This window comes from Leopardus geoffroyi, chromosome C2 (assembly GCF_018350155.1).
Source record: "Leopardus geoffroyi isolate Oge1 chromosome C2, O.geoffroyi_Oge1_pat1.0, whole genome shotgun sequence".
Taxonomy (NCBI): Eukaryota; Metazoa; Chordata; class Mammalia; order Carnivora; family Felidae; genus Leopardus; species Leopardus geoffroyi.
Genome location: NC_059333.1, coordinates 145,005,903 through 145,028,102, shown reverse-complemented (window position 1 = coordinate 145,028,102; position 22,200 = coordinate 145,005,903). Strand labels below are relative to the sequence as shown.

General features: G+C 42.1%; 1 protein-coding gene across 9 annotated transcripts in view; it reads right to left on the bottom strand.

The window, feature by feature from the left end:
* Positions 1–22,200, bottom strand: part of RBMS3 (RNA binding motif single stranded interacting protein 3) — a 1,329,481-nt gene that overhangs the window by 1,124,569 nt on the left and 182,712 nt on the right. The window lies entirely within an intron of this gene.

Genomic DNA, 22,200 nt, shown 5'->3' with positions numbered 1-22,200 from the left:
GTGTGTGTGTGTGTGTGTGTGTGTGTGTGTGTGTGAGAGAGAGAGAGAGAGAGAGAGAGAGAGAGTCCATTCACTGAGTATTTAAAGATATACTTATTTTCATGGCTTTTGTGCTTCCTACTTTTCTCACTCTTACTTGTGGTCTTTCCTCTCCATTCAGAGTCCCCTTTAATATTCCTTATAGGGCTGGTTTACTGGTCGTGAATTCCTTTAACTTTTGTGTGTCTGGGAAACTCTTTATGTCACCTTCTGTTTGGAATGATAGCCTTGTAGGATAGCGTATTCTTGGCTGCAGATTTTTTTCCTTTCAGCACTTTGAATATATCATGCTACATCCTTCTGGCCTGCAAAGTTTCTGCTAAAAAGATAGCTGACAGCCTTATGGGGTTTCCCTTGTATGTAATTGCTTTCTCTTCTGTTTCTGCTTTTCAAATTCTCTCTTTATCACTACAAATTTTATTAAAATTTGTCATTTTAATTACTATATGTCTTGGTGTGGGCCTCCTTGGATTGATTTTGTTGGGGGAGTTCTGTGCCTCCTGGATCTTGATTTCTATTTCCTTCCCCATATTTGGGAAGTGTTCAGCTATTATTTCTTCAAATACCTTTTCTGCCCCCTCTCCTTCTTTCTCCTTCTGGGATCCCTATAAAGCTTGATAGTGTCACTGAGTTCCCTAGGTCTATTCTCATTATGCAATTTTTTTTGTTTCTCTCATCTGCTTAGCTTATTTTCTATTACCATCTTCCAGGTAAGATTCATTCTCCTACTTCCTCTAGCCTGCTATTTATTCCATCTAGTGTATTTTTTATTTAATTTATTTATTTTGAAAATGAGAGCAGGAGAAGGGCAGAGAGAGAGGGTAAGAGAAAGAATCGCAAGGAGGCTCTGCACTGTCAGCACAGAACCCAATGTGGGGCTCCAACTCACGAACTGTGAGATCATGACGTGAGCCAAAACCAAGAGTCAGCCACTTAACCGACTGACCACCTAGGTGCCCCACATCTAGTGTATTTTTAATTTTATTTATTGTGTTCTTCATCTCTGATTGGTCCTTTTTTTATCTCTTTTGTAAAGGTCTCCCTGATGTCATCCACTCCCTTCTTGACTCCAGTGAGTATCTTTATGACTGTCACTTTAAATTCTATACCAGGCATATCACATATCTCCATTTGTTTAGCTCTCTTGCTGTGATTATGTCCTGTTCTTTCAATTGGTACCTATTCCTCTGTCTCACTTTGTCTAACTCTCTGTGTTTGCTTCTACATGTTAGGAAAGTCAGCTATGTCTCCTGCTCTTGAAAGTAGTGGCCTTATGAAGAAGAGGTCTTATAGTGCCCTACAGTACAGTGTCCCCTGTTCACCAACACCTGGCATTTCAGGCATATCTTCTATGTGTGTTGCATGTGCCCTGCTGATTTTGCTGAGCTGATTTTTCCTTTAGTCCAGTTGTCTGCAGTGGCTCTCTTTGCCTATTGTGCACAGTGTTTGGTCCCTGTGGTGTTAATAGGCCAGTCGGGGGCTTCCTTGGGCTTGCCAGAGATGCAGTAGCACCAAACTTCAGGGTGTTTTCCCTGCGCTGTCCCTTGAGAGGCTTTCATCGTTGAGTGGGGCCTATAGCCAGACCAGTTGTCTGCCTCCAGCCCACTGCCACAACCACATTCCGACTCGCATGTCTGGGTATCTTACACTCCCCCCAGGACAGGAGTCACCTTGGAGTGGTGTTGGCCTCTGGTGCGGCTGCTTGCACACTGTCAGGCCTTAGGTACCAGCCTGGATGGGCTCCAGACAGGAGCATACTGGAGGGGGGTATCTGCAGCAGTGTGCACGGGGGGTAAGGAGCAGCAGTGTTAGCAAGTTAGGTAGTGATTGCTGGAGCTGTGCTATTTCCTGCAGGTGGCTATGTGTATATGCTGAAAGATGAGGTGGGATATGGACCTTGCCAGTTCCTTTGCTCCTAGAGGAGTCTCCCAAGATCTCTATCCCTCTGGAACATGCTTCTGAGATGAATAAACTACTCTCCTTCCTGTATACCTCAGGTGTTTTCCAAACTGCTGCTTCCATGCTGTATCTGTAGGAGGTTGTTTGTTGTCCTATCTCTTAAAGGGCAAGGACTCAATTTTCACTTGCCAGTCTAGTTCTCCCAGAGCCGAGCCCACTGATTTTTAAAATTCCAGTTTTTAAGTCTGACTGGTAGTAAGAAGTCACAAAATTCAGCCCCTCTGGTTTTCAAAACCAAATGTTATGGGGATCCATCTTCCCCATGGGGGCTCCCTGGTGTGAGAGTTTTTTTCCTCTCCTCTCCTCTCCCTGATATCCTTCCCTCCCATGGATGGCCATGGTCCATTTTGCTCCCAGCTGTGTCTCTGCCATTCTTACCCTCTTCAATGTGGCTTCTTCTTTACATCAAGCTGTGGAGAGTCTATTCTGCCCGTCTTTGGGTCAGTTTTTGGATTATTTAAACTGATGTGGATGTTTTCTAGTTGTATCCATGGGATGAGGTGAGCTTAGGGTCCTCCTACCCTGCCATCTTCCTCGGAAGTCCTCTAAACCCACATTTAGAAAGCAGCAATCCATTCCAGAATCCACTCCATTCTAGATTCAAATGCAGGTCATTCTCGGCCATTCACCAGAGCTGGTGAATGCCATTAGACCAGCATTTTTCATACTGAGCTATCAGATCCCTGGTTTCTCAAGGAACTGTGTGACTTAGGAAGTTACTTTAACTCTCCATGCCTCTGTTTCCTCATCTGAAATTCTCAAGTCAAAAACAGTAAAACCAGGACTATTCTAAAGATCATACATATAAATTGCTTGAAAAGTCCTGGACACATGGGACTTGTTTAATATCAGGTGGGTACTGTTTTGACTAATGTGGGTGGGATTATCAAATAAATAGATGACTCAAGCAAAATAAAAAGGGGGAGGAGGTCCGTAATGAAATAAATGTGGCAAACCGTGGCATTAATTCATTTAACAGATGCTTATTTATGGCCTATTATATAGCAGGCACTGATACAAAGATGATCTGTGCAGTTCCTCTCTTGAAGTTAGTAGACAGAAGGGGAAAAATACAAGAACAAGTGAAAAGCAAGCAAAGTTACAAACCGTGAAAGGTTCTGTGAGGTGGAACTTGAATGTACCTTTGAATACTGGGAAAGTGTAGAAGAAAAGAAGGTAAGGGACAGGCCACAGGGGAAAGGAAAATAACTCATGAAAATTTTCCATGAAAATCAGACTTGTCTCCAGCTAATAGTTTTATTCCTCTTTGTGTTCCAAAGACTGATGCATAATCTCATCAAAAACTGTATCTTTCTAGATCTAGTCATTTGTCCAATTCCACTATTGTTACTATGATAATCAAAACACAGAATGGTACAAATAGAGAAGAAATTAGAAACTTTAGTATAAACGGTAATTATGTGAATGAGGAAACTGAGGCCTAGAGAGGCTCAATGACTGGTGCCCCAATCTGGCTGCCTGGACCCACACTGTTCCCATAACATCATTTTCAACCCTCACAGAGCCTCATTTCCTGAACTAGAAAAACAAACAAGTTAGCAAATATTTATGGAGCTTGGTACAATGCTAGGGGCTAGGGAGGATTAAAACAAGTAAAGTGGCTAACAATATACCCTCTGCCCTCAGGGTGCTTAGAGTCTGGTTGAGGGAGCGGGTAGGAACACAGGGAGGTAATACAATCAACTCTTAATACAATTTCAGGACAGCAACCGAACAGAAAAACAGACAGCACTTCACAGTGCCCAGTGTATCTAAAAGCACTAATTACTTTAAGAGTCTCGGGAGGGGTTTGGGGTACCTGAGAAGTTCTTTTGTAAGAAATCCAATCTGAGTTAGGTGTGGAAAGTCTGGACGTATTTGAGAAGCACAGCGAAAGAGAACATTTCCAAATGAAGGTAATAAAGGAGTTATGCAGGGAAGTTCAACGTGTTTGAGGAGTAACCACGTATGCGTGTGGCAAAATAGGGAGTGGCCAACTCCAGGCAAATAAAAATGATCAATTCAGTGGATCCTTTGGTGTGAAACCCCTCTTAGAGCTCATGACGATCATCAGGAGGAGTATTCAAGTCTCTGTGGACCTGGTATGGCCTTCGTTCATTGATTCATTCATTCATCCACCCATTTGATATTTAGGGACAGCTTGTTCTATGCCAGCCAGTATTCCAGGCTCTGGGGATATACAAATCAACAAAACATAGTCAAAGAAAAGAAATATCCTTTGGGAGCTTATATTCTAATTTGGTGCTTCTCAAACCTGGCTGCACATTATAATTTCCTGAGAAGATTTTTAGAAGGATCTGAGGAACCTTAAATACACATTAATAGGTGACAGGAGCCAGTCTGAAAGGCTACATACTGTAAAATTCCAACTATATGACATCCAGGAAAAGACAAAACTAGAGACAATGAAAAAGATCAGTGCTTGCCAGGGGTTCCAGGTGGTTTGAGGGGAAGGATGAACAGGTGGAAGACAGAGGAGGATGTAGGGACATGAATCTATTCTGTACGACACTGTGATGGTAGACACACAACGTCTGCACTTATCAAAACCCACAGAAGGGGCTCCTGGGTGGCTCAGTCAGTTAAGCGTCCGACTTCAGCTCAAGTCACGATCTTGCGGTCCGTGAGTTCCAGCCCCGCGTCGGGCTCTGGGCTGACAGCTCAGAGCCTGGAGCCTGCTTCCGGTTCTGTGTCTCCCTCTCTCTCTGCCCCTCCCCCGTTCATGCTCTGTCTCTCTCTGTCTCAAAAATTAATAAACGTTAAAAAAAATAAAAAAAAAACCCACAGAATTGTACAAAACGGAGTGAACCCTAATATAAAGCATGAACCTTAGTTAATAACGTATCAATGCCAGTTCACCAATTGTAACTAACACACCACACTAATTAAGATGTTCACAACAGGTGACAGTGTGCAGGAAGAGGGGATACATGTGAACTATCTGTACTTTCACAACTTGTCTCTTAACCTAAACTATTCTAAAAGATAAACTATATTAACACTAACAGTTTTTTAAATGATAGATTTTACCAGGAATAAAAAAAGATCTGCACTTGGACCACACACCTGGAAATTCTGATTAAATACAATGATGAGTCTCAGGTACTCTTTTAAAGGGTACTCCATGGGGCGCCCGGGTGGCTCATTAAGCGGCTGACTTCAGCTCAGGTCATGATCTCACCGTCTGTGAGTTGGAGCCCCGCATCGGGCTCTGTGCTGACAGCTCAGAGCCTGGAGCCTGCTTCAGATTCTATGCCTCCCTCTCTCTTTGCCCCTTCCCCTCTCATTCTCTCTCTCTCTCTCTCAAAAATAAAAAAATAAAATAAATGAAATGAAATAAAGGGGGCTCCAAGCTTCTAAACCTATACTAGCTACCAAATACTAGCAAAGATTTCAGACAACTAGAACTTTCATCCATTGCTGGTGAGAGGGCAAAATGGTGTAACCACTTTGGAAAACAGTTTGGCTGATTCTAATAAACTTAAACATATACTTACTATATGCCCTAGTAATCCCACTCCTAGGTATTTACCCAAGAGAAATGGAAAATATTCACACAAAAACCTGTGAACAGATATTTACAGCAACTTTATTCATAATTACCACAAAATGGAAACAATCCAGAAGTCCTTTAAATGATGAATGGATACACAAACTTAGATGCATCCACCCAGTAGAATTCTACTCACCAGTAAAAAGGAATGAACCACTGAGGCCCACAAGGATAAATCTCAAATGCATTTTGCTAAAGGAAAGAAGCGCTGCTCTAGTGAAGTCAGATAATCAACAAACAAATAAGCAAACATGCAGTAAATCACACAGCAATATATACTATAAAATATAGCAGAGAAACGAGACAGAGAGTCTGAGGGATGGACTTGCAAATTCAAACAGAGTGGTCGGGAAAGGCCTCCCTGAGAAGGTGACATCTGAGCAAAAAGACCTTAAGGGCATGAGGGAGGGAGACCTTGTAATATGGCAGGACAGTTCTGATTTTATAGGAGGGCATAAGAAAGCCATCGGAGGGTTTTTGGAGAAAGGTCATGAATGAATTTCTATTTTAACTGACCTGGCTGCTCATTGGAAAATAGATCCTTGCGGTTTAAGAGAAGAAGCAGGAGACCACTAACGAGACTATTTATAGTAGTGAAGGTGGAAGATGATGGCTGAGAGAAAAATTCGTGCTGCACAACTTCCCCCACCCCCACCCAGAGACACACACAGAGGTTTGGAAAGGGACATTCTTTCCCTAAACGGAACAGAGACAGAGCATCTACAATAGGCATTATGTAGCTTGTGCAAAGTGCTAATTAAGCTGGTTATGGCAGGAGTAAAAGGAGAAAAATGCTCACTCTGAATGTTCCTGAGACAAATGTTTACCGCATTCTTTGAAGAGTGGCAGTGGAAAATGAAAGCTCAGTCTGATGAGCACCAATCTGTCTTCTGCAAGTGCTATGTGATGAGAAGGCTACGGGACACAACTGATAGGAGAGGGACGCAAGGAAGCAATTAAAAGATCTCCTCTGTTCAGAATGCTCCTCTGTAAGCAGAGTCCCACCTGCTCAAGACTCCGACACCCAGGATGCCAGCGAATGAGATTCTATAAGCAGTACTTTCAAGTCAGTACTACAGAACCTGAAAAATCAGGCCACTGCCCAGGTTCCATGATAAGTGAGAGACACAAAGAGCCCACATTCTTTGTTCCTTTCTTAGTTGGGGTTTTCCCAGACTCCAACCCTAAACAGGGATTCAAGTGCAAGCGTTTCTTTGGGAGTTGCAGGAAGCATTACTAAGTAAGTGAGAAAATGACATAGTGAAGAGAAGGCAGGCCATCAAGCCAGCTTCCCTTGTGGATAAATGGAACTTAACCCTGAATGGAAACTCTGAGGAACTGTGCAAAATAATACCTGGGACATATACCACCCAAGGAACTAGGGAGCTGGGGTATTTATACACCAACTCCTATCAGTCATTGGTTGAGGGCTGCTGAAAAGCAGGGAATAAGTTATTTTCCAAGCACCTCTTTACAGTGGAGGCTTTGGAAAAAAAGCCATTAGGCAAAAAAAAAAAAAGCAAATACTAGCATCTGGAAGTCAAAAGGAGCTCCCTAAACTCCTAAGACCCAAGGAAAAGAGCAGAGCACCCACTCATTCTTCTACACAACACAATTCTTCTCCATGCCACAAGCAAGACAGTTCTTTACATCTGGCCAATATTTCCTCTGCACAGGAAATGATTTCAACAAATTGCAAAAAGGAGGAACTCTTCCCTCCATCCATTTCTCTCAAAGCACTCCTCATTGATTTATCCATTACATTATTGTTATAAATTAATAAAGTAAGGCACACGTTAATTTACTTTATAGGTTTCTCAGCCACTGATTTCCTATTATCCCTTTCTATTACTCAACTCACTGACTCCTGCAGATAAATTGTCTGCAACGCAAATGCATCCCAGACTCTTGGATTTTATTAAGTATATAAAAGGTGTGTGATTTGTATTAACAACTCAACTCATCACCCCATATTCAAAACTTAGCCAATTAAGCTCAAGTGCATATTAAAATAGGAAAGAGTTTCCCAATTTCTAGTTAATATTCTCATTGCCTAATGAATTGCTCATTCTTTCTAATTCTAGTGCCATTTGCTTAATTTTCTTTTAATTTCTAAAATGTAAGAAAAACATGTCTAATTTCCTAGATGTGTGAAAATATATTGTCTTATTATTGCTTGTTAAAATTTCTTAAGAACATTGAGAAAAGTGCCATAATGAGTGATAAGTAATAGATTCCTCATCTGACACAGTGACTGGTACACAGTAGGCACTCAGTAAATGCCCGTTGAAAGGACGATTAAGCCTACAGTTACATGACTAATGCCCATGCACAAATCAGGAGACCAGCTCAGTAATCACTGTAACAGCTTGTTTATTTATCTGGTAGCTATTGTCCTCATAGGTTTTTGGTGAGCCGGGTAAAGCGAAAAAATATGCTTTTCTTTATACTATTTCTTAGGGCTAATTGGTAGTTCTTAATTTTTATAGCCCTTTGGTGAATTAATAAATTTCAATAGGAACAGAAACCATTAATTCACTCATTTATTCATTCGAAGTATTTATTAAATACTAACTATGCAGTGGGACTCATGAATAATTTCATAATGCAGATAAGGTTAAAATGATGCCCAGCCCTCTACAATGTCATCTGTGGTGAACAGTTTAAAATGCAACCACAGTGCAGCTTGCAGAACAAGAGAAAATGACTCCAGAGGCAGTCAGGAAAGTTTCATCCAACATGGGATATCTGCCTGAGGAGGTTTCTAAATGGTGAACAAGTAGAGAAAAGCATATCCTACCTTTTTTTTAAAAAAAAAAAAAAAGGAATCTGTTGTAGTGTCACTGTATTAATCAGCATTCTCCAGGGAGAGGAAGAGTGTGTGTGTGTGTGTGTGTGTGTGTGTGTGTGTGTGTGTGTGTGTGTGAAAGAGTTGATGTTGCATCCGTAAGTCCAAACTGCAAGCCAACAGGCTATAGTCTTGAGGCAGAATTCCTCTTCTTCTGGAAATCTTAGTTTTTGCTCTCAAGATCTCCAACTGATTGGATGAACCCACATTATGGAGGGTAATCTGCTTCACTACAAGTCTACTGATTTAAATGTTAATCACATCTGAAAAATAACTTCCCAGCAACATCTAGCTAGAGCAACGTTTGACCAAAAACTGGGTAGCAAGGTCTAGCCAGGTTGACACATAAAATTAACGATCACAGTCATGGAATTAGTAGCTCTCAAAGCACAGTGTCCAGCCAGAATAATCAGCATTCCCTGGGAACTGGTTAGAAATGCAAATTCTTGGGCTCCCCCCACCACTCCCTGACCTCCTGAATCAGAAACTCTGGGAGTGGAACCCAGCAGTGTTGTTTTAACAAGCCTTTCAAGTGTTTCTGATGCACACCAGAGTCTGAGAACCAACGGACTAGAGTATTAGGTTCTACTTAGGTCATAAAGAAAAGTGTTAACACAGAAGCAGGATATTAATTGCCTTATTTTTCATGGGCCTTAGTCACTTGACAGATTCCATGTCTAAATGGCATATCTGATAGTCCCAGCAATATCAAGTTGTATTCTAATTCTGGAGAAACAACAAAAGAGGGCACTATTGATTGTTTATAAATCCTTACTCAGAGATACTAAATAATGAATCCATTGAATGCTTCCTCCATCACTACCTCCAGCTCTTGAGCTGTAAGACTCTGCTAGGCTGGCTTCAATTTCCTTGACTAAGGTCAATAGGACCCATATCAGAATTTGCCTCAAGACAGTCCTTCTATTGGTATTGATCATACAATGGGAACAGTTTCTGAACTGTTTCACAGCAGTCAAGAGACAGTATATTAAGATAAGCAATGGGAGTAGTTACTGTTTGAATTCTTGTCAGTGATTTAAGTACCCTGTTCTTTAACTGGTCCCCAAGTCTTTTCTGTCCCCATAGTAACACCGTATAACAACCACAAAGCCTCATGGCGTGCAACAATGCGTGTTAACTGCTCATGTATCTTACGTAGGTGGCTCTGGTGACCTATGTGGATCTCGGTCTCATGTCTACGGATTAGCTGGATGTTGGTTGATCCTTGGATGACTGCAGCAACTAGCCACTGCTCCATGGTGCTCATCCTCTAGCATCCTCTGCTAGGCACAGCCTCCTCAGCATGATGGCAGAGTGCAAGAGGGCAAGGAGGAATGGAACATTGTTTATTTAAGCCTCTGCTTGCATGCCTACTAAAATATCATTGGCCAAAGCAAGTCACATGGCTGAACCCAGAGTTGGGGGGTAGGGACACTGCCAAGTTACTTGGCAATGGGCCTAATTCTTCCAGAGAGAGGTAAATTGAGGCCATGTTGAATATCTACCTCACTCTCTAACTGGAAAACTGTTCCCTATCTCTTCTCTACCCTCTTTCCCAGGCTACCTCTTACCTCTCAGATATAACTTAGGTGTCACTTTCCTTGTAAACCTCCACTGACTCCAGTGGAAGGACTCTGGTCCTCTCCTGTGAGCTTCCCTGTAGTTCCCTGTAATTTCCATTACTGAAGCCCTTAGTGATATAGATGTAAGGTAGCAAATCCAAGAAAGCTAACTGACAGGGATGCCAATAACATATATTTGGAAAAAGGCGGTGGTATTTGATTCCTAACTGATTGAAGAACTGTATTAAATGTTTGTTGGGGGTTTTTGAGATTTTAACTTCTACATTAAATGACATAAAATTCTACTTAGTATGAAGACTGATTTTCCTCACCAATATCCACATACACGACTGCTTTTCCATATGCCCTTCCTTCCACCTGTAACTTTTCCCCTCTGTGACAAACTAAATCCTCAGATGTCAAGGTTCCACTACCCATGGGTAGTAGCTATCCCACAGCATTCCACTTACTTTATTTCCATACTAATGACTCGGTTTTACAACTGATGTTATGAAGACAGTGGATTATTTACACTCGTTAATGGGGTTCTGGTATACCTCCAGACAGTCCCCTCAACAATGTAGGGACAGAATGGAAACTTAACCAGTGTGCCCATCGTGGACCAGTGCCCAGGCACCGGTGTGAGCATCAGACAACAGTCTCACTCTCTAATTTCCACCATTTGATTCCAATAATCTCAACTAGCTAGCCTTCTGCTCATGCTCTGATTTCCAGTTTCTTTTCAGTCACTAGAGCCTCACTGAAAACCCTAACTTGGACCCTCAATTCTTTACTTAGGTATTAAGTATTAGGTATTATCTTCCTATGCCCAGGTAGACTAGACCCTGTTTCCAGTGTAGTTTCCGGACCTAAAATTCAAACACAGCAGTAACACAAGCCCCCCTCCCTGGCACCAACATACTTCCAAAGGCTCCGTTATTTGCACAGTGAGCTCCTTCGACCTCACCTCCAAAGGCTGTTTCTCTTTTGCAGATTTCCTGCCTCTACACATTCCCGCTGAGATCCGAGCATCCTTGCTTGGCAGCAAGCTTTTACAATTGCTCTCATCTCTCATTTCTTCTCATCCTTTCTCTGTTTTTGCTCTCTCTTTTATAAAATATTCATTTCCCATAATGTTTTAGTTCTCCCAAATCTGGGTTTTCCACTTCCATTTTCTCTTACAAGGAACCATGCCCTGCCTGCTTACCTGCCGGTCCAAAGTGGGAAACTAGATGATGGGATCTTATAATAATAATAATTTTAAAAAAAGGAAAAAAAGAACCAGACTCAGCAAGTACACATCATTAGCAGGAAGCATGTTGGTCCCAGGAGTGGTGATTATGCATTTAAAGAAATAATAAGGATGGAAAGCCTGAAAACTCTACAGCAAAAACATTAAAAATAATCACTGACTGGCCAAATTTGTGAAGTCAATGACTTGCAAGCAGTTTGATTTATAACATAAAAGGGCCTTTTAAAAAAATTAACACACCAATGTTCTATGAAGTTCCCTAGTCATTCTTCCAAGGAGGCAATGAAGGCTGACTCAGGAAAGGGTTTCTACCATGGACTCTAGGGGTCCTTAGGGCTCTGTCCTAACTTTACATGCTACCACTAAGAGATGGCAACCACTATCATGGGTTGCACTTCCACTTTAAACCACCGGCCTCCGTAGCTTTAGGCCATACTATCTCTCTGAGTTCCAGACCCACATAGGCCATAGTCTACTGGCATTTCCATTTGGGTGTCTTGGAGGCACTTTGTGCTATTTAGATTTCATTTGTTCCTGCAAATACACTCTCTTTTTCCTTCACTCTGCTCTGGGCTCCAGGAGACTATCTCTATGAGCTTCATCAACTAGATCCCTGACTTTTTGAATCTAGATGAGTTTAATGAGTCACTGGCAGGAGCTCCAAGGATGAGGGTAAAGAGGCTGGGGTCTTTACCCTCGCAGCTTCCACCCTGCAAGGATGTGTTCTGACAAGTCTACAACACTATGCCTAAGGCTGTGTTTGTTGTTGGATGGCTCTTTCCTATTGGTAAAGTAAGTTCTGAGACCCATACTTTCTCTTTGATCTTTAGACCTATAGGTAGTGGTAATGATTTTCCATTATTGTTGATGCCAGATTGCTTCACTAGCTGCGGCTGATTTGCCCTGTTCACAACGTTGTGAAAGGACTATTAAACCCTCTTCAGTTGTATGTTCTGAGCTCATCTCTGCATTCAAATTCACTATGTCCACACTGGACATTCCTCATCCTACCCATGCCCAGCAGCCCCCGTCCTGACCCTTTTCCTCTACTATCTACCACAGTGAATGGCTCCACCACCTATCTGCTAGAACTATCCAGAATCCTGGACCATATGGATGACCCCTCCCCATCCCACTCACTACTATCTATCAACCATCAAATCTAAGACTCCCTCACATCCTTCCACTTCTCTTCAATCCCACTCCAGGCCAACATCATCTCTTATCAAATTTACTGTGCCAGCCTCCCAAATGATCTCTATACCTTTGATTGACCCATTCCAACTCCAATTCCTATGAGTGACTTGTGACTTAGTTTTGTATCCTCTAAACAAGTCACCCCTCTTTGTTTATCCCAGTTTTTCCTTCTTTCTTATCTCTTCATCCATATTGACCTACAGTTGATGTTTGTCAATATGATGGTCATGTAGTATATTAGCTATAATCCTCACAAGAATTAGGCTAGATTTTAATCTTCCTTTGGCTGAAAAGGGAAATAAGCTCAAAATACATAAGCAAATATTTCAGGGTCACGTTGTAAGAAAGTGACATAATCAGAACCTGATTCTGTGAGAGTCTAGTGCCCATGTACTTTCCATCTCTGCCTCCATGTGGTACATGATACAAGGAGAGGTCAGTGACCAGCACTTATTTTTGTTCCTATAAAGACTCAGTGAGGCAGCTGGCAGAGGAGAAGCCCATGGCTTCCTTTCCTGCATATAGCAAACCTTTTCACAACCAGTAGAATCAAAGATTAACAAAGGCAGCTCTCAGTGGCAAGATGTGACTTCTTCAAATGACTTCAAATGGAGTCCCAAACTCTCTAGATGTTCTGAGCAAATTTATCATGGTTAACCAAATATCCCCATCTTTGTTCCCTAGCTTTGCCTCGACTCTGGATTTCACCAAGAACTCTGAATTGCTTAGTAAACCCTTTGAACATTCCCCCTAGAATTAACTTACCAAGTGGCCTTTTCACAATATTACATCATCCTTGGGGCTAGGTGTGGTGCCCTGGGCATGCCCTCCTTGTTTTGGGACCTCAGTCTGACCCTACTTCCAGCTGGCCATGTCCATTTCATTTTCACATCACTAAGTCCTCACTTTGGTCTGAGGTACTTCTACAATAAGGATGGAAGTGCCCAGGTCACAAAAGCCTAGGAAGAGAGCAGGAGCTCTCGTAGGGCAAGAGCTCAACACACACTAGCTAGATCGGAAGTATACACTTGTGTGGTTAAGGCAAGCATCTCTTGAAATCCATTCTGTTAGGAATTTCTAAAAGGAGCCAAACTTGGAATGGGCATAATCCAAATAATAAGAAAGAAAATCAAACCAGAGACAAAGAAAAGAAGTCCTAATCATGCTTTGCAATGAAAAATTACTGAAGATAAATGGACCATTCTATGTAAATCACATGCAAATATGCTTTATAATACAGACCAGCTAGTCCCAGTCTGAGGTCATAAGAGTCTAGGATTTGGAACATTCTACTCTGGCCCTGGGTTTGAATTAAGTACATGAGAGGCACCAACGTAATTCTGACAAATAGCAACAAAGGAGAAACCAGCGAGGGCAGTGATGTTGGAAATATCAGTGTTTCAACTGGAGAAGGTACAGGTACGCTAGCCATGGGGAAATACAGCAGCATGGTGACCTGTTTCATGATAAGGAGAAGCTAGAAGGAAACAGAAGAGCATTTCTGTATCAAATATGCATACGTTATTTAGCTGGGCAATTTTTAATTACTTTCTGGGAATCTCAGCGTGAGATAGCACTTTAAAGGTGACGTAATCCCCTTTGAAGACTCAGTTTGAACACTGAAAAATATGAAACACATGGGCTCACAAAAATCTGTGGTTTCATTTCCGTTAGACCTTTCACTGGAACACCTAAATCCATAAAGTTGATAGAAGAGCTACAAGACTTAATACTTCAAAGGAAAGGTATATAATGATGTGGGCAGTCATTCAACGTCTCATGCTCTCAATTTTCTCATCCCCGTGCATTTTGAGAGGCTCTAAAAAGATGGCAAAGCCATTTGTAAATAACAATAACAATAATGGTAACTTTAGAAGAACTTCCCATGCTCTGTGTGTCAGGCACAGTGTGTATTCACACTTTCCATACACTTTTTAATGCAGTGCTGCCATCAAGGCTCTTAGACACGCCATAATTATTTCCATGGTGGCGCATGGGAACTGAGGCTCCCGTGGCCCATGGGGTTAGGTCACATGAACAGCTAGTGAGACAAAGAGTTGACATTTAAAGCAGGAGTGTCTGACTTAGAGCCCAATGCTGCCTCTCCCGCCCCAGTAGTCCGTGGATGGTAATTCTTGGGGCTGTTTGAATGCGCTCCTCAGGGAGCCCCAGAAGCATGGCCAACCTGACATGAACAAAGTACAAGAGCCGAAACAAGGCACTGTAGGACTAAAATGGGAAAAGTCAGAAGTTTAAGGTTAAAAATGGATAGAAGCCTCACTCGCTTTAGAAATGCCCTGGCCATAGTTCTTGTAGCCAAGGTGGAACAGTCAGACACACGGCCTGGGTGAATTCCAACAGTAGGGGAGAAGGCCGCTGTGCCTCACTCATAAAAGAAAGCTGCGGGAAGGCCTGGGATAAAAGAGGAGACACAAAGCATGTCAACAGAGCAGGGAGGGCACAGTGGGGCAATGAACAAGAGAACAGAAACAGCCTAATTGTTAACAGAGACAGGAAAACGGGCAGAAGTTAGCAGGGTAAAGGCTGCCTGATGGCACTGTCCTCTGGGGAGTAAGAAAAGAAGCCGCAATTGAGGGCAACTTGGGGGCACTTCCTTAGAGTTTATTAAAAGCACAACTGCATGGGGACCAAATGGGAATGTTTGCTACCAGCTCTTCCTTAATACTTCTCCGGAAATGCTTTTCCTTCTAAAAGCTAAACAGCTTCAAATCTGTTGGAGGCTGCGGAAGAGAATTTTGAAATTAAAACTCTCAGAGGTAGAGCTCTTCCAGAAGAGGAGTAGAAATAAAGGTTCTTTAATTTTTCTGTTGAGAACCTGGAGAGAAAAGGTAGAGAGACTTTACATGGAAAGGAGCCAAGAAGACTTTAATGACGTCCCTTCTCGGGGTCAGCTAGGAGCCTGGTGGATGCTGGACCTGAGGTTTCCCAGCCTTACATAAAACTACCATCCAGCAGTGTAAAGCATGGACTTGCTTCCCACATCAAGAACAAATCACTTCCAAGTGCAAATTGGGGTAACTTTTTTGAAGAGTAACTTGGGGATACACATCATAACATTAAGGATTAGTGATTCCAAGATTAGTAATATTACCTATGAGGTATACACATCTACAGGGATGTGTGATTGAAGATATATATTAAAGCTTTATTTATAATAATGAAAATCTGGACAACCTAAATGATCATGCATAAGAGACTAGTTAAATAAATAATGCTGCATTGTATAAGATATTTGCACCTCTTGTTCTATTTTGGGCAACGTAGAAAGATCTTCAAGACACAGTCATTAAAAATAACAACATACATGGGCGCCTGGGTGGCTCAGTCAGTTGGGCGGCCGACTTCGGCTCAGGTCGTGATCTCGCGGTCCGTGGGTTCAAGCCCCGCGTTGGGCTCTGTGCTGACAGCTCAGGGCCTGGAGCCTGTTTCGGATTCTGTGTCTCCCTCTCTCTGACCCTCCCCCATTCATGCTCTGTCTCTCTCTGTCTCAAAAATAAATAGACGTTAAAAAAATTAAAAAAAAAAAAAACAACATACAACTTATGTAACCTGAAAACCCGAATTTGTAGTAAATGAATTTACACACAGAATTCGATATACTTTTATGTGCATAAAAATTTCTAGAAAAATTCATTGAAAGAGTTGTTTTCACAGTGAGAGGTAAAGCGAGGGCACATCTGAGATGGAAGTCATTTTCATTTTCATTTTACATCCTTCTGAACAGTCTGCATTTTTAAACTACGAACATGGACTTAAAAACAAAACAATATTTAAAAAGTTGAAAAGAAGATTCTCTGCGAGGGATTATAGTTGAAAATGGAATCTCTTTAAAATTAAGATGCAAATCCCTGAGCAGAAACTATAGTAAAATGGAGTCAATACTTTAATAAATTTTTCATCCTTTATGACCAACCAGAATTTATCCCAGGGATGTAATAGAGGTTTAATATTAGAGAATCTATTAACAAAATGCATTACATCATTAGACCAAGGAAGAGGAATTACATAATCATCTTATTGGATGCCAAAGGACATTTGGTAAAAAGTAAAACCTGATAAAAAAGAAAAAAAAAAAAACCTCTATAAATAGTAGACTGTCCTAATGGATAAACAGTAAGTATTTGAAAACAACAGCCAGCATCATAATTGGAATTATGGACACATTCCAATTATACAGGACATTTTATACTTTTGAACTTTTTAAATGATGTTCATGTCTAAGTTTTACATTAAAACAATTATGTTTCAGAATCTGTCTGGAAAACTCCTCTGAGACAAGTGAGAAAGGTAAATATGTGAACGTCAGAAAGCATCCTCAGGCATTGAAAAACACCCACCTTGCTCAGCCCCAAATCAATGGGCCAAGGCGTCACTTGAGAAGTTACAGCTCACCACCACCGGGTTGGAGAACCCTGAAACTCTTCCCATGTGTGACCCTAAACTGCTTTCATAATGTGCTTTCCTTCAAAATCATCTAACAAGAAATTACCCAGCACTTTCTCTGTGATCAGGACTGTGTTAGGTTTGAGACTCGCAAGATAGAAAAGCATGTAGGAAAAGGAGCAGGGCACCAAGAGCTCCTAGAAGGTGTCCCCATGTGAGGGCAGGCAGTAGAGCATGACCAATGTCCACGTCGGGGGATGACTCTGAGTGTAAGGGAGAATGGCTGCAGGGAAGACAGGCGGAGCTTTGAAGCAGTCTTTCATGCTTCAGTTAAGTGTGGCAATTTTGAAGGTGGCAGTGAGGAGGGAGCTGCTTCTCTAGAAGCATGCTGTGGGTGGCCAGTAGCCTCCTGGAAAACCAGGGTGCTGCTGAAACACAAAGAGATGGAGAGACCGCTCGGGGACAAGTGTGAAAATTTAGGGTTACTCGTTCACAATGGGACGCAGGTTCAAAAGACTGAGAGAAGATAGACGATTCGGTCTCAGGGCTCAAGCGGATGGGAGAAGTGACTTTTCATTCGATAACCATGATTCCCCCAAGGAATCCCCCTTCCTTCCAAAGGAAGCATCTTTGGAATCTTATATACCCTAACTTAGACACATGATGTCAGAAGTACCCAAGACTTGGATTGAGGTCTAGTGGCTCCCAATTTGACCCTCCTTACATCTTACTCTACCACTGCACGAATGTGCCAGTGGATATTGAGCACTTTGTGTGTGCAAGGCACTGTGAAGAAGATAATGGAAAGAATTATGGCACACCCCCCCCCCCGAAAAAATATTCAGCACAACTAATTAGACCTGTGACAGTGATTCTTAATGGTAACATCATCAGGATCGCCTGGAGGGCTTATTAAAACAGATTTCTGGGCCCTACGCCCAGAATGTCTGACGCAGCAGGTCTAGAGTGGGTCCTGAGAATCTGCATTTCTAACAAATGCCCAAATGATGCCAACTGCTGCTGGTTCAAGGACCACACTTTGAGAACTACTGACCTATGAGAAATAGTTAACTACAGATGCCGTGGGAACTCAGAGTATGGAGATACTCATTTACAGAGATAAAAAATCATATTATAAATAAAATTTTTATAAGTTCTCAGAGTTATGACTTTTAGGTCTATGACATCCTCTGAAAAATGCATGTGGTTAATGTGCTTTTCATAAAAGGAGAACCAGGTTCCAAATAAATTCAAATAATGGGGGAGAACACACTGCCTTGATTCGGACCTACTCAATCAAGCATTTGAAACAAGGGCTTCCGGAAATTGACAAGATCAAATCCTGCAGTACAAAGTTCATGGCACAAGCTCATGGTCTCTGCAAGTGTGGGCCAGTCTGGGCCCCTGGAAACATCTCTCCGCTCAAGCTTTCTGGGAAATATAGTAACAAGAGCTACAGTTTTATAGCACACGGCAGTTTATAAGTACTTTTACATACATTTACCCAAGGGGCCAATTGAGGAACATATGAGTAAGTGTGCTGTAAACTGTAAAGTCTATTTAAATATTAGGTTATCATCATAATTTGATCCTTACAAATTCCCAAGCATGAGTATCGCTAATTTTTAGCTATGAATAAAGTGAGACTCTAAGAGAAAAATGGTTTGACCGCGGTCAGAAAACTTCCAAGTAGCAGAGATACAATTAAAATTAAGACATAAAATTTTGATTCCAACTTCTGTATTGTAGGAGATGGAAGATATACCAGAAATGTCAGTCTCTGCACCTGCTCCATCCATAGTCACCAAGGAAGGGACAGCCCCAGGTAACCACATCTTACACCATGCCATTCTCTGCCCTCACTTTTTCCTCCCTGGGCCAGAGCTGAAGATCCAGCCAGCCAGTCCTTAAGCCTGGGGTTAGACGACGATTCTCAAAGTTAGATGTGCATTAGAATCACCTGGAGACTTGTTAAAACAGATTACTGGGCCCCCACCCCAGAGTTCCGGATTCAGTGGGTCTGGGGTAGGGACTGAGAATTTGCATTGGTAACAAGCTCCCAGATGATGCTGATGCAGCTGCTCAGGGGACCTCACTTTGAAAACTCTAATTATAGGATCATTGGCCAATCAGATTCCCTCCCTTTCTTCAAAATTTAAACCAGGAAATTCTGAGAGCATGAGGTAGTTAGTGGAGGAGGGAGATGAAAGGAAACATGGAGAGAGGGTTAAAGAGTTAAGAGCTGTGAGAGGTTACAGCAAACTAGTGTTATAAAGCAACAAACTAGACGTGAAAGCAATGGGGCCAAGAAATGTTTTCCGAACAGAGAGAAAGAGTGAGCAGTTGACGGCAGGGCAGATAGTAGCAACCATGCAAAGGGCCCCTGTGCCAAAGGAGCTTCATGGCATAAGTCCAGGTTATGTAGCTTCTTCTAGATCCCCTCTCGATCCTCCCTCCCCTATTAGACATAGAACCTCAGGAAAGTTTCTCTCCCTTTCAAAGAAAAGAACTGCACTGATCAAAAGAGAAGGTTGGAGCATTCTTCAATAAGCCACCCTGTTTGTCTAATTCCCAGTACAGTCCATAGATTTGGAAACACTATCACCTCACCAGCAATGTTCTGCAAAGCACGGTGGCTGCAGAGTCACCCTGGACCGCCAGACTCCTTAAGATGGCCATTCCCCATCCCCGGGTGCCCCACAAGGTTGGTCTGATCTGTAACCACCCATCTCTCCCGGGTTGTTGCCCCGATCAGTACTCGACACATGTTTATTCCCCCAAGATACTTCTTCTCCTGGAAGAATTTCCAGTACACCTCCCAGCCTGGTAGAAAGAGGGAAAAACAGCCAGGGAGTTAAAACAAAAAATCATACTCTAGTTCCCAATACTGTAAATGACTAGTTGCATGATTTGGGGCAATTACCTTTTAAAAAAAAATCATGCCCAGAAGGCTTATGTCTAAGATAAAAAAACGTCTTTAAATCACAGTTTACGTGTCAATGCCAATCAACTGGTAGTGATTTCCTTGGAGTGCTGCCTTGAGAAGGATAATGAGCCTATGTCCATCAAGGGTGTCGTGACTGGTTAATAATGTCTGCCATGGCATGAGAAAGGGAAGGGATATCTGAACGCTACATATTTGCCCTTCCTGATCCAGATGCTATCAGGCATTCCTTCCATTTCTTAATTCTATGATTCTTGGTTATTATCCTTAATGTGAATGCACCAAGCATATATTTACTTCTAAGATGTTCACTTTATTTCTCTTGAAGGGTCATCGTCCCGGCCTCCTGTTGGGTCTTGGGCTCCACTTTTTTTCAGGTGAACATTACAAGGCTCCAGCTCCCAGCATTAAAAGTGCACAGCAAATGCATAATAATATAGTGTCTGTTAAGCACTGTCTAAAAAGTAGCATTAATAATTCACACCACATCCCTGCTTCCTTAGAAAAGCCTGCATGGGGCAAATGAATTCAAATCCCCAGTAGGGGGGAGCTGCAGCCCTGTGACCACAGTTCTTGGATCCAGATAAAGTGGCTGCAAGAAAAGACCTTTGATGAAAAACACCTTGGTTTCCCCTATTTCTTTTCTTCCTACGCCTCTTTAAGAGTGGTGTCATATTATTCTGGGGGCTCACGGGTGGCTCAGTCCACTAAGTGTCCGAGTCTTGATTTTGGCTCAGGTCATGACCTCACAATTTGTGGGTTTGAGCCCTGCATTGGGCTCCACGCTGACAGTGTGGAGCCTGCTTGAGATTCTCTTTCTCTCTCTCACTCTCTGCTTCTCCCCACCCCCACCCCCCTCTCGCCCTCTCTCTCTCACAAAATAAAAACTTTAAAAAAATTATTCCAATGCACTATGGGCCTTGTTTCTGTAGAAACTATATAGAGAAAACTGCATAGCAGAGAAAAACATTAGGTCAAAACATTCAAAGAGCATTAGAAAGACAGCACTACTGGGGCACGTGGGTGGCTCAGTCCATTAAGCATCTGACTTCGGCTCAGGTCATGATCTCACGGCTAGTGTGTTCGAGCCCCGCATATGGTTCTGTGCTGACAGCTCGGAGCCTGGAGCCTGCTTTGGATTCTGTGTCTCCCTCTCTTTCTGCCCCTCCCCCCACTTGCACTCTGTCTCTTTCTGTGTCTCAAAAATAAATAAACGTTAAAAAAAGAGAGAGAGAGAGAGAGAGAGCACTACTTCTCTTGCACTGCAAGTGTCAGTGAGCTGCCTCTACCCTGGGTAAGTCACCTCCATGAGCCTCAGTTTCCTTATTTGTCAAAGGGGTTTAAAATCCATGACTTCTCAGGTCCCTTCTCTATGACCTTCTCTGCAAACGACTGCGACATGGGATTGGGAAATCAGATGTATTTAAAAAGGAACTCTCCTGTTATAGCATTTATAATTAAAAATTCTAATTGTCCTCTATCAGTGAGAATCCCATAAAAATACAAATTGAATTGGTTAAATATTGGCTACCTTCAACTCAGTTGGACGCACACCCCTGGTTCTCTGGGAGAGAGTAGAGACAGATACCCAGGGAAAATCTGGGAATATCTGGAGACATTTTTGGTTGTCAAAACTGGGCTGGAGGAGGAACGTCCCTGGCACCTAGGGAATAAAGTCTAGGTTGCTGGTAAACAATCTGCGATGCACAAGACAGCCGTCCCATGTCAAAAAACTATGTGGCCCAAAACGCTAACAGTGCTGAGGTGGGGAAACTATGCATTAATTCCATCTCATTGCAACAGAGTTCACAAAGATCTTAAGAGTGGAAAATGAGATCTTCAATCTGATATAACAACAAGTTTCAGTTGTTTCGATTGATGTAGCTCAAGGTAATAACTGTGTGGTCTGGGTCAACTGCCACTACAAGATAGCTAAAATAGTCAGGATTTCTAAATACTACTAAGTGGTGAAAAAAAATCACACTTGGCAATTTCTGAGCTGATGAGTACTACTTGAAGCAAGTCATTTTTCTATAGTAACATACTTTGCCTGTATGAATTTCAGTCTCTCAATTTTATTTTTAACTTTTTTCAAGAAAAGCTGCAAGATCCTCTTTAATTATCATTAAATGCAATAAATGAAACAGTTTTCTATTTCTCAGCCTCATTCAGCTAAAATACGAGAATGGAAAGTCTTGCCAAAAGAATGTGCCTTCTATTTTGGAAGGGAACCAAAAGCACCTTCCTGTATCCAGTGCTGAGATTGCCAAAATGGAAGCTATAGAACAAAAACATCTTTTTGCAGTTCTGCTAAATTTTATTTTTGCATGTTAACTACCTTTAGAGGATTGGAAAGATTCCTACAGAAAAGCCACTATACCTGCTTTCCTGCCTGACCAAAAAGGAAAGAAATAATAAGTT